General features: G+C 41.0%; 1 protein-coding gene across 2 annotated transcripts in view; it reads right to left on the bottom strand.

Moving 5' to 3' along the window:
• Positions 1–11,384, bottom strand: part of RABGAP1L (RAB GTPase activating protein 1 like) — a 657,663-nt gene extending 646,279 nt beyond the window's left edge. Inside the window, exon 1 of one of the 2 annotated variants that reach the window (XM_013989628.2) lies at positions 11,169–11,384. The gene's annotated coding sequence lies outside the window, so the exon portion shown is untranslated. The remainder of the gene's footprint in view (positions 1–11,168) is intronic. The other variant, XM_021102607.1, reaches the window with a different exon arrangement.

Below are 13,836 nucleotides of genomic sequence, written 5' to 3'. Positions count from 1 at the left end.
TCTCAAAAATTATCTGGCAAAAGGAGTTCTCACTGTGGCACAAGGGGATAAATAGTATCTCTGCAGCAGCAGGGACATAGGTTCAATCCCCAGCTCGGCTTAGTTTAAGGAACCAGCATTGGCTGCAGCTACAGCTAAGTCACAACTCCAGCTTGGATCTGATCCCTGGCCAGGAACTCCATATGCTGTGGGCGGCCAAAAGAAAAAAAAATTATCCAGTAAAATGAAAACATCAGGCACATTTCTAGGCATTCTTTTGTAATGCTACGTTTTTTGGTTCTCATAACCACCATACAAAATAGGCAAGTATCATCATCCTCATTTAATGAATCATCAACATAGAATAGTAGTTGAGAGTCAATAACTATGAGGCAGATTTAGGAGCAAGAGAGACCTGCCTCTTATGAGCTGTGTGATCTTAACTAAGTTACTGACCTTCTCTAAGGCCAGATGACCTTCCCTCATCCGCAAACTGATAACAACATTATAAAAGTTCCTACCTCAGACAGTTACTGCTAAGATTGACTAGGTAATGCACATTATCTTATATAATAACTAACCCATTAAACACTCAATCAATGTTAGTTTATTATTGTTGTTGTTGTTGTGCAAAAAGAACTGTGGCAAATCCCGGATGCTTTCTACAGCACCACTAGATTAAGAACCAAGGTCTATGTTCTACCTACCTTGTCTTCCACAAAACCAAAAATGTTTTTAGTTATTTGCAGCTTAAAGATGATTTTTTCTTTCACCCCTTTGGCCAACCAAAATTTATAAAATCTACTACTATCATGCTCCTCTTCCAAATAAAATTCTCATAAATACAAAAATTTCTAAAGTTCTCTATCTAGAAAAGTAAATTATCAATGGAACATAATAAAGTGCCACTATAGCATGCAAACATAATGATATTTACAAGCAAAATGGAAGTATCACATTAATTGCTAAATGAACTGGTTTCTCTAACCTACTATTACTAGATTATCTTTTTAAAACTTTATCTCATATCTTCAAATGGTAAAGATCATTATTTCATTGTTTGTGAAACCAAGTGAAACAGGAGAGACCTGTTTCATCTATCAAAACTATTGACAATGTTGACAAGAAACATAAAATCCATGTTAGAATTTTAAAAAAGAGCACCCCAATGTTCATAGCAGCACTGTTTACAACAACCAACACACAGAAGCAACCTAAATGTCAACTTATAAATATGCATATACATAATGGAATATTACCTAGCCCTAAAAAAGAATGAAATAATGTCATCTGCAGCAACATGGATGGACCTAGAGATTATCATATTAAGGGAAGTCAGAGAAAGACAATGTCTTATACACTTATAAGCAGAATCTAAAAAATGATACAAATGTACTTATTTACAAAACTCAAATAGTCTCACAGACACAGAAAAATTTATGCTTACTGAAAGGGAAAGGGGGGAAGGATAAATTGGGAGGTTGGGATTAGCAGATACACACTACTATACATAAAATAGCCAAACAACAAAGATCTACTGTACAGCACAAGGAACCATGTTCAATATTCTGTAATAATCCGTAACAGGAAAGAATCTAAAAAGGAACAGACACAAGGAGTTCCCGTCATGGCGCAGTGGTTAACAAATCCAAATAGGAACCATGAGGTTGGGGATTCAATCCCTGGCCTTGCTCAGTGGGTTAAGGATCCTGTGTTGCCGTGAGCTGTGGTAGGTCTGGCATAGACTGGTAGCTACAGCTCTGATTAGACCCCTAGCCTGGGGACTTCCATATGCCGCGGGAGCAGCCCTAGAAAAGGCAAAAAGACCAAAAAAAAGAACAGATACAGGAGTTCTCATTATGGCTCAGAGGGTTAAGAACCTGACATAGTAGTCTCTGTGAGGATTGGGTTCAATCCCTAGCCTTGCTCAGTGGGTTAAGGATCTGTGTTGCTGCAAGCTGTGGTGTAAATCTCAGAAGCAGCTGGATCTGGTGTTACTGTGGCTGTGGTATAGGCTGGCAGCTGCAGCTCTGATTTCACCCCTAGCCTAAGAACTTCCATATGCTACAAGTGCGGCAGGCAAAAAAAAAAAAAAAAAAAGAACAGATGTGTGTGTGTGTGTAGTGTGTGTATATAACTGCACACTTTGCTGTACACCTAAAACTAACACAACTTTTTTAATCAACTATACTTCAATTAAATAAAATTAAATTGTAGCACTGGGAACTATATCTAGTCACTTATGATGGAGCATGATAATGTGAGAAAATAGAATGTATACATGTATATGTAACAGTCATCATGCTGTACAGTAGAAAAAAATTGTATTGGGAAATAATTTTTTTAAAGCCTTCAAAAAATAAATAAATAAAAAGATATTGGGCTGGAAATAAATAAATAAATAAATTGAGGCTTAGGCTCATTAGTGAAAATTTAAGCTGCATAACTCATACATAAAATTTTATAGGTTCACTAGTATTGGCAAACAGATGGTCCTAGGCTTTGAATAATAATATCAAATTTCATTTTTCCCATTAACTTTATCAGGAAGCTTAGGCCAGTGTTAAGAGTCAATTCTAGAATACTGAGGGGGAAAAACAGATGGAGAAAAGAAGGGATTAACTGAATTGCGATTTAGTACCAAACTGATAGACAGTAATACATCTTTTCATAGAAAGAGTAAGACAAAGGCAAGTGAAAACATTAGTACAAACTTGACCACTAACGGCAGAGCAAATATGAGATAAAGATTTGAAATGAAAGAATACCGTTCATGAGAGAAGATATTTGTGAAAATAAAATAATAAATGAACCAGGTTTGATGGCAAATAGCCACTGAAGCAACAAAATTACTATAAAACAAACTAAGAAACCATACTATCTGCCAATATAAATTTTTTATAATGATTTTCATTTTTTCCATTACAGCTGATTTACAGTGTTCTGTCAGTTTTCTGCTGCACACCAAGGTGCCCCAGTCACACATACATGTATACATTCTTTTTTCTCACAGTATCATGCTCCATCACAAGTGACCAGACATAGTTTCCAGTGCTATACAGCAGAATCCCATTGCTTATCCATTCCAAAGGCAATAGTTTGCATCTATTAACCCCAAGTTCCTAGTCCATCCCACTCCTTCCCCCTCCCTCTTGGCAACCACAAGTCTGTTCTCCATGTTCATGATTTTCTTTTCTGGGGAAAGGTTCATTTGTGCCCTGTACTAGATTCCAGATATAAGTGAAATCATACGGTATTGGTCTTTCTCTTTCCGTCTTACTTCACTTAGTATGAGAGTCTCTAGTTTCACCCATGTTGCTGCAAATGGCATTATTTTGTTCCTTTTTATAGCTGAGTAGTATTCCATTGTGAAAACAGTATGGAGGTCCCTCAGAAAACTACACATAGAATGACCATATGACCCAGCAATCCCACTCTTGGGCATATACCCAGACAAAACTTTCCTTGAAAAAGACACATGCACCCTCATGTTCACTGCAGCACTATTCACAATAGCCAAGATATGGAAACAACCTAAATGTCCATCGACGGATGATTGGATTAAGAAGATGTGGTATATGTACACAATGGCATACTACTCTGCCAATATATTTATGGGCTCCTTTCAATGGCTGACTTTTCACTAAATTAAAAACATAAATTTTTCAAAGTGCCATACCAAGATAAATTTAGTAAAGAGAAAGAAACTACTCAAGGAAAAAAACTAATAACCACTGTAACAACCATTTGCATTTATATAATGCTCTTAGCAAGGGAGCTCAAAATGACAAATATATCTTGAAGCACAGACTACTCTACATTGTTTACCAAAAACTAGTGTCACTTGTCTCTTAAACCTTCAAAACTGAAAACCACAAGTTTGTATTTTTTCTAAAAATAGTGTTTGTTACTTACATCCCCTGTGGTGCAAGCCTGATTTTTTAAAGCCCTGCAATTTTGCCTACGGCATAAAATGAGGGCAGAATATGGGTGTACATATAAATATGTAGGGAAAGGTTGAGAAATTCTTCCCTGGCACATGAATGAATTCTACACTTGCCTTTTAAAATGTGCTTCTTTCCTGGAAATTTGGAATAAAAAAAAATCCCTTTGGGTTTGTATTACTTTCATTTTTGTGACTATTTCAGATGATAGTTTTCAAAGAGCCAGATCACTCATTTTTAGTCATTTACTGGGCAGAACTGTATTTTCACCACAAATTCCAAAAACTAGTGAGTGGGTGTTATGTCATACATACATACAAACAAACATACACATCTATGTGCATGTACGTATCTTTAGAAAATGTTTGCATAGTTTAAGTTAAGGATATCAACATCACACTTTGTACCACACCACACCCCCCAAAATAAAAACAAAAAAAGATGGTAGAAAATCTGGAAGACCTTTAATAAACTCAATGTGTAAAACTTGACATGTCTTTAAAAAAAAAAAAAAAACCCATCTCTGTGCCAACATGATTAACTACTCCATTCAACTGGTGTGAAGCATCTGAGGCATGCTGCATCTAAAGCCCTTATCATGCTATTTGGGGTGTGCTATCTTGTGGAGCAGTTCATATGAAACTGAAAACCTCTAGTAACAGGACAATATATTTTACATATTAGAAGCTTAAACACATGAGGAAAAAAGTATAGCAAAGATATAATTCATGTTTACTTTGGAACCAAAGCTCATCCCAAAAATTCTTTGTCAATCATCCAGAAGTAGCCCAGCTTTTTTACTAACCAAGCAGTTATTTACTATAGCAACTTCATCACCAAGATTACCAAAATTTTCCACATACTTCCAACACTCTGTATGTGTTGTTACCTGGGCAACATTCTAAAAGGGCTTTTTCCTTCTGGTGGGTCAAAGAGAAGTAAAGCTTCTTCAAATTGACTGTGCATCATTTTAATTAGAAGCAGTGAGTATAAATCATCAACAGACAGAAAACCTTGAGAACTACCACCAGTGCTTCAGTGTGATTAACAGACACAACTTACTGTCATTTGTCTTCATTTCCAGCCACCTAATTCCCCTGTCAAACAAAGCAAGTTCCATCCAGAACTTTAAAACACCCCAGTCATACAGGCTGTCAAAGTATAAATGCTAGAATCAAAGGAACTTCTTTGAGTAAAGACTCTATCAATCCTTCACAACTGGCTGTGGTATGAAATAGCTTTCCTCATTGCCCTAAATTCTGAAGACTAGTCAGCTCAGCTGTGAAGCTGTAAAAACTGCCTTTCTGCCTAAACCAAACCTGCCTCCGAAGATTAAGATCCAGTCATTTAGAAAGCACATTTTAGAAAGTGCTTTTCAAAGACTTTTAAAACTGCTTCCTGTTCTGCTGCTACAGCCAATTTGATGCTGTCTATTTCCCCCCCCCCGCCCCCCCCGCCCAAAAAGGTATCTCCTTGCAAAGAAAATATTTTCCCTTTTTTTCCCAACAGTTTTAGGACTGAACTCGAGGTTGTTTCCCCTACGCTAAAATTTTTTGCCTCAACTTTTACTCTAAGGATACTTAAGTGCTCTCTGGGTCATAGTCTAATAAGGAGCACAGCATATAAAGCTTATTTAACGTTAAGTTCTAGACGACTCCAGAAACAAAAATGAAAGACAAAGTGAAAAGCAGAAGGGAGAGGTGGCATTTAAGACTCTTTAGCATTTGGTGCTTTCTTGCTCAGCTCCTTCCCTCTATGCCTTTGATTACCTGGCCCAGGAAGGCCTTTCTCTCTATATACTATTTGTCCAATTTCCACATGTCTAAATCCTATCCATTCTTCAAAGCTTGATTTAAATGTCACCTCTTCCTTTATCCTTACAACTAAAAGTAATCTCTACCTCCTCTAACTTGCACACCACCTTATTATCTCTTTACCACACATTACCTTCTGCCTTACATTATCTTTGTTTCCATATTTAATCCCCACATAAGCATAGAGCCTCAAGGCCAAGGTCCATGCCCTATTCATCTCTATTCAAACGGTTTAATACACATATTATGGACTCTAATTGAGCTACATGAATGGCTTGGGTTAGGAAAAGAGAGAAGTCCACTAGAAACAACTCCAGATTAGGAGTCTGCAGACCTGGCTTTGCTATTAGCTCTATGACTTTGGACTTCAATCTTTTAGTGTGTTCATCTGCAAAGTGAAGATGGTGGACAAAACTAGTTTTTAACTATAGGCTGTTATCCATTATCTGGCTGCAAAATCAATTCGGGGGTTAAAACCTAGCACTTTTTTTTTTAATAAAATAGACTAGAAAATACCAAAGTGTGTTGTAGGCAGTGGTGTGGTGTGCTGTAAATGTTTTATAACAATTAGCTAACCAGAGGAAAGAGAAAAGCTCTGAGTGGTAGCATTTACCAATTTCCCTGGTGTAAATAATGCCACCAGGGGCAATTTCAAGACACAAATGTGACAGTCACTGAATGCACAGCTAGGTGGGAAGAGAAAGGTACAACTGCTCTTGCAAGCCAAATGATAAGCCAGCTCCAGCAAGGTCCTGAAAAGATAAGTATTGTTTCAGCAAACTTTTCTTTCAATTTCGTGTGTGTGTGTGTGTGTGTGTGCGCGCGCGCGTGTGCACACACACTGAATCAGGGTATAAAATGTGTTTCTTACTGTCACAGTCAAAACAGTTCATAAACATTCAGCTAAACAATCTCCTGATTCTCTCTCCCATGTGTACTACATAATGCAATAAATCTCACTCTTAGTTACAGACGTAAGCTCTTCACCACCAAAATTTGCATTTCTCTTCAAAAATGAGAGTAACAGAGGTGCCTATTGATATCACCAGAAGGCAAATCACAGGGAGTAGAAATCTGGCTTAGGAAGTATCAGCAAAAGGTCAAGGTTCTTGGCCTTTGTTCAGTTACACACAACAGAGGGCTACAACACCCTCCTACTAAAAGCAACACCCTCCTACCAAGTTCATTTAGCAAAGGTTTGTGGAGGGGGGATCTACAGTATGAAAAAAAAAGTCTAGGTAATTTTGATATGTGCCCATGTCCCCACTCCACCAAGAAGCTGGGTATAGAAAAAACAGAACTATAAAAAAGTAAATTTCCAGGCCTGAGGTTTCCCTGTCAAATTCTCCAGCACACGCTTGCAACCCTCAACAAGATCTCCATTACTAAGAATCCTCTACTAAAATTAAGTCTTTGGAGTTAATAACTTAAAAAAAAAAAAAAAAAAAAACTTGTGGGAGTTACCATCGTGGCTCAGCAGAAATGAATCTGACTAGCATCCATGACGACACAGGTTTGATCCCTGGCCTTGCTCAGTGGGTTAAGGATCTACCATTGCCGTAAGCTGTGGCGTAGGTTGCAGAATTGGCTCGGATCTGGTGTCGCTGTGGCTACGGTGTAGGCCAGCGGTTACAGCTCTGATTCGACCCCTAGCCTGGAAACCTCCATTTGCTGCAGGTGTGGCCCTAAAAAGACAAAAAATTAAAAAAATAAAATTAAGTCTTTGCTATAAACTAGAGACATATAGTACCTGTTGAATTCAGAATAGGCAAGGGGGAAAATAGCACAGCAAACAGTTGTTAGACTTGATATTCTGGGAAAATCAGGCTTTTATGGAAAAAAAAATTCTTATTTTCTTCTTATTTAAGCTTACTAAACTAGGTGAGGAGAAGGGAAGTTTCTTGAATATATTTTTGGCTGTACTATGTCTAGCACAACAACACAGTCTGTAACCAGATTTTTCATGAGTGTTATAAAGAATTTTGTTTTCTATTTTTAAGGTTATTTAGAAAACAAGAAGGCTCAGAATTTCAAACTGACTAATAACTTTACTCCAAATATAATTCCAAATCAAGTGAATATATACCTAGAAATTTCCCAGGAAAATCCCCCAAAATTACACCAAAAAAAAAAAAAGAAAGAAAGAAAAGATGACAAAAAGGAGTCAGCATAAACACCAACTCACTATACTCAAACAGTTATGGCATCTTATCTGTTGAACGACTACAATATGGAAAGTAAAAGAAGTATGAAAAAGAGATTGTTGAGATACAAGTTCTGCTTAATTCCATTAACTATTCCTAATTAGGGTCCACTGCTAATCACATATTTACATGCAATTTCAAACACTGATCATAAAGTGAAATTTATTCACCACTCTGAAAAGCTGAGAATCAAGGCAAGTAATGTCTTTCTCCATGGTCACAATACTAAACCTCTCCTTAAAAACCTCTCCTTATGTTTTACCATAAGTCAGGCTCAAGTCTATACTTTGTTTGCCTCCATGATCGCTGGTAGCAAAAGCTCACCAAAAGACTACCGCCATAAGAAAATTTGGAGCTGTCCATGCCGTACCAGAGGCTGGACAAGCCTTGGGCCGCTGGTCATACTCAGATCCACTGTCTGATCTATTTACATAAAGCAAGAGTTATATACATGTAGTAACTCATTAAAACTTGTGAGACACAGCAAAAAAGCTCTTGTGCCTGGGAATCCTAAAGCCTATAGTGTCTGTGTCGTTCTCCAAACACCCTCTATCCAGCCATAATCATCTCTACACCGCTTCAAGACAATGGCAAGCTAGACTGTAGAGCCAGTTCTTTTCCCTCAATACAAGAAAATTTTGTGGAGTTCCCGTCGTGGCTCAGCGGTTAGCAAACCCGACTAGCATCCATGAGAATGCAGGTTCGATACCGGCCCTCGCTTATCGGGTTAAGAATCTGGCGTTGCCGTGAGCTGTGGTGTAGGTTGCAGACTCAGCTCAGATCCAGTGGCTCTGGCGTAGGCCGGTGGCTACAGTTCCCATTACACCTCTAGCCTGGGAAACTCTATGTGCCGTGGCTGTGGTACTAAAAGACAAAAAAAAGTTTTGCTACTTAGCTTCTCCTCTCTTCAAAGCTAACCTCTAGAAGCCTGGCTATCCTCAACTAATACTATTTTTACTTGGCGCAACAGAATTCCTTCTTTTGACTACTCCAAAAGAATGGATAAAAGGACTATCAGTTTTAATGCTGAATCAACTGAGTTCAAATGAATATACAGTAATTAAACAAGTTCAAATTTGGGTTAAGGCAAAAAAAATTTTAATTATAAGTTTTTAGAAGCCACAAATTTAGAATTGGTGAGCTAATAAACATGAAAACCCCTGTTTCACATACCCAATGAAATTCTGTTATTCAAATAAAAAACATTACAACTCATAGAGTGAAAAGAAAATGATCTGAATTACAAAACAATTAGCAAAAATTATCAGAACATCGTAATTATAATGTATAACATTCCCATCAAATAACTCAGGCCAAAAAAAAAAGTTATAAACTTAGTCACACCTTTTAAGGTTGATTCCTTCACTTACTTCATGTCCCAATAACATTGGGGACCTTGTTTCTAGCTTTCCAGAATACAATATTGGCTATATAATACATTCACATATAAACACTGCCCAACTACATCCATTCCTCCCCACATGACTTGGTGTGGGTAATATCAGGGCACATTATTGCCTGGCTTAATAGAGACACCACACTTTTTTTTTTCTTTTCTGTCTTTTTGTCATTTCTTGGGCCGCTCCCTCGGCATATGGAGGTTCCCAGGCTAGGGGTCTAACCGGACCTACGCCAGAGCCACAGCAGCGTGGGATCCGAGCCACGTCTGCAACCTACACCACAGCTCATGACAATGCCGGATCGTTAACCCACTGAGCAAGGCCAGGGATCAAACCCACAACCTCATAGTTCCCAGTCGGATTCGTTAACCACTGAGCCACAAAGGGAACTCCAATAGAGACACGACTCTAACTCAAGAGTCTCAACTCACCCCCCCAACCACTGAGTGTTTAATATAATATGATGATAATGTATACATTAAATTTATCTGGTCTTTCTCCTTTGTAATTTCATTGTCAGTTTCACATAAGACTCTGTTGAGATAATGAATCACAGGCCAGTTTTCCAGTACTGGCAACTTGTGCACCAATATTTTCCATGGACAAAATCCACTTCCAATTTGCCCACAAGCAAACTTCATGTTTGTATCTTCTGACATCAGACTATTGGATATACTACAAAAGTGCAACAGAAGCCACACATAAACACTCATGAGAAAAGTCAGAAGGCTTTCGTGATAATTATGTTTTCAGAATTCTAACAGGCAACTACCTACTTCCCTCCATGTACAAGAAAATGTAAATGTATTTTTAAAAATCCCTTAAGTTTCCAGTACCAAACATTCAGACCCTGAAATCAGTTTCCAGACAGCACTGAAATCTGTCAGGCAAGCAAAAGTTCTCCTTACCATTAGCAATAATGAGGATGGCATTTCTCATTACTTACATGAAACCCTCAAGTCTGCAAGTGACCATCTAATTTTGGTACATTTCTAAGATAATCCTATCTGAGTGTACAAGGAGAATACACAAGCACCTGGACCCAGAAACAGACCCTGTCAGACCAGTCCCCTAACACCCGGCCACCTCCTGCTAGCCGGTGGCCCCTTTCCACATGCTGACGCACTGCCCAGCCCTGCACCGTTGGCGACCAGTGCAAAGTACTAGCCCAGTCTCAGAAACTTTGACTCAGTTATCAGGACACTGAGCACATACAACCTGGACAGGGGTTGTTTGACATGGCCAGGCGGTCAACTTTGAAGCGGGGCATTTCTTGCAGGTAGAGATCTGCCCAGGACGCAGCCCATCCCAGACTGCAAAACCACAAGCATCAACAGCAAGAGCGGAGCAAAGTGCCGCCGGGCGGAGACAGGCGGAGCGCGAGGGCGAGACCAGGTCAAGAACACATGTCTGAATGTGGGTAAGAAAATCCTAACCACTCGCCCCCGGACGTGGGGCTGCTGGGACTTCGAACCCGGCAGCAGCCACAGTGCAGCAGCGGGCGGCAGCGGCGGAGGCGGCGACAATGTCAGGAGGGCACAGCTGAAAGCGAGCACCCGTCACCACCCGCCCCAGGTGAGGGGCGCCGACCCAGCCTGCCGCCTGCCTGCTCGGGCCGCGGGGGGCGGCCACCGGGAGAACGGCGATGTCGGGGAAGCGACCGACAATCCTAAACCCTCCTCCCGAGTCCTCTCGCATCCCGTCCCGGGCCCGGCCCCCACCACAATCCTCCTCCGGCTCAGCCCCAGGGACAACACCCCCAGCCGGGCCGGCGGCTCCGGGCCGCCCGTCCGCCCACCGGCCCCTAGGAGGCCGCCCTCGCCTCACCTCCTCACGTCTCCGCGGACAGGGCCGGAACAACTCTACCAGGCGCTCGAGTCCCACCCGCCGCCCCGCGCTCTGCGGCCGGGCCCGTCCCGTTCACTCCACAGCCGCCGGAGCCCTAGGAGGGCGGAGGGAGTAAGGCGGAGGGAGCGGAGTGGGGAGGGGAGGAGGACCGCCCGGCAGGAAGAGGCGAGGGAGGGGCGGGCCGAGAAGGAGGAGGAGGGTCGGGAGCGCGCGCGTCCGGGCCCCTCGGCGCGGCGTGCGCGCTCCTGAGGGCAGAAGCACCTCCTCTGCTCAGGGCGGTGGGCGCGCATGCGCACACATGTCTCCGCCTGGCCGAGATTTCGCTGGTGCAGGGGAGAGAAGAGCTGGCAGACCTGGGTTGTTAGGGGTAGGGACCTGGAAAGCGGCAAGAGGCGCTCGCCGCGCTTCAGAGCCTTCCGGAGAGATAACTGCGCCCGTGAACCAGCCCGTGCTGGCTCGAGCCCCGAGCGACCTGGGCCGAGTTTCTGCCCAGAAGTTACTGAGCTCTTAGATAATTCTGAGTTTAAGGCAGTTGTGTTCTTGCTCATAAAGCCTGGTTTACAAATATTTTCAGTCTTAATGTCCCGTAATCCTCAGAGAAGTCAATTTAAAGAATGCTACCTTTTCTCACCAGTTTCTTGTCTTCGCCTCTTTCAGTGTCTTGTGTACTTAGGAAGCACCACCTTGCTGGTTCGTTTTGTGGGACTCCGGGGAGACTGAATAAGAAAATATCCTGCGAGTAAGGAACTGGAAACATGTATTTATGAAGAAAATGTACCCTCATTTGCACCTTTTTATCCTTTAGGGTAATAAATTGGGGGTACAAACTATTAAAGATAAAAATAAGCCAACTCGTTTTCATCTACTAGTATTTACTGATCCTTCAACTCTGAACATCCTCCTTCCTAGATCCTGCAGCCAGAAATGACCAGGAAATTTTCCAAATTTCCTCAGCACTTTGTTACTATACATTTGTGTCACCTAATATATTCAGCTTTCTCTAGGGAAATCTGTGCAAAATTTTCTCCCACTAGAGAATCTTTGAGAACCTGCTTCATTCATTTTTAATCTTCCATCATGCCTAGTATAGTGTCTGACCCATAGAAACTACTCCATAAATGTTATCATACACTGAAGCCAGAGTTAAGTGCAGGTCCAATGGTTTCCGTTCTAGAATGGCTTCTTTGGTTTAAAATTCTCCCTTTGTCCCACTTCATTTCTCCTGTACTCATTTCCCTACCTAAGTCCAAAAGCCACCCTGAGAAATGTGTCATTTGTCCAAAGAGCCTTCTCAAATTCTACACATGCACACACACACCTACCTTTTTCCTAATTTAAATGTCTGTAGATGCCAGGACATATCAAGAATATCACATCTATTTTGTGTTTCCCCCACCTTGCCAGAAAGTCCTTTAACCTCCTGAGAGTCTACCTAGCTCTGGACCTCAATAAATGCTAAACTTTTGATATTTAATAAAGTTAAGGTTAGAATAACTCAATTCATCTGTGTTTATTAATAAATAAGCCAACAAGTAGATTCTAAGTCTCTGCTAAATAAATTACTATTAAACTTAACTCTGGGCACCATAAGAAAGACAACAGATGAAAAAGACATAGTTTCTGCCTTCTGATACCTGCTAACTGAAAAAAGCTTTCTGGCAAAAAGGGCAACACTCTTGGGAGTTCCCGTCGTGGCTCGGTGGAAACCAATCTGACTAGTATCCATGAGGACGCAGGTTCAATCCCTGGCCTCCATCAGTGGGTTAGGGATCCGGCGTTGCTGAGATCTATGGTGTAGGTCACAGACATGGCTGTGGCTGTGGCATAGGCCGGCAGCTACAGCTCCAATTGGACCCCTGGCCTGGGAACCTCCACATGCTGAGGGAGTGTCTCTAAAAAGAGAAAAAAAAAAAAAGGAAAAGGGCAATACTCTTATAATTATCTACACTCAATAAGAACCTTAGCTCCCAGAAAAGGAAATATATGTTTAAATCATAAGTCCAAAATAAGTTTAGTGTTCCCAAAATTCAGTTCCATATGCCTTTGGCAGCAATAATAATATCCACCATTGGCTGTTGCCAGTTAATTCTATTAAAGCGGAGCATAATAGCTAAGTCACTACTATAGGATCATTGATGTGACAGCTTGCTACAAAAAAAAAAAAAAAAGAACTCTGTTCCAGGGCCACATGTTACACCTCTAATCTCCAGGGGTCATTCTGTAAACCTGACCTCGTCCTCATAATAGAACTTGGATAAGAGATGTCATAAGAGAACCTAAATAAGAGACAGTGAAGGTGATTTGGTACAAGCTCATCCTCACAACCAGGAAAACAGTTCTAAGTACAGGCCAAAGAACTACGAACAAAGCATTCTTCATATAATGTGCGCTGCTCACGTCTCTCGCCTCTGTGACTTTCTTAGCATTAAGTATATGCTAGCAGTGCTGATCCATGAAAGGGCTGCAGCTCTCACTTTGAGGGGAAGTGTTATAAAATGTTCTAGCATGATTCATAACATGACAGAAACTGGTGGCCTAGATCCAGATCTAACCCATAAACACATTTAATTTGACCTGCATGGTGCATAAAAAATTAGCCAAGTTAAAAACCAGAGGATTTCACATGCTTTTCAGGCTTCTTTCTAAA

This window comes from Sus scrofa, chromosome 9 (assembly GCF_000003025.6).
Source record: "Sus scrofa isolate TJ Tabasco breed Duroc chromosome 9, Sscrofa11.1, whole genome shotgun sequence".
Classification (NCBI taxonomy): domain Eukaryota; kingdom Metazoa; phylum Chordata; class Mammalia; order Artiodactyla; family Suidae; genus Sus; species Sus scrofa.
Note: the sequence above shows the minus strand (reverse complement) of the source record. Positions and strands in the feature narration are given on the sequence as shown.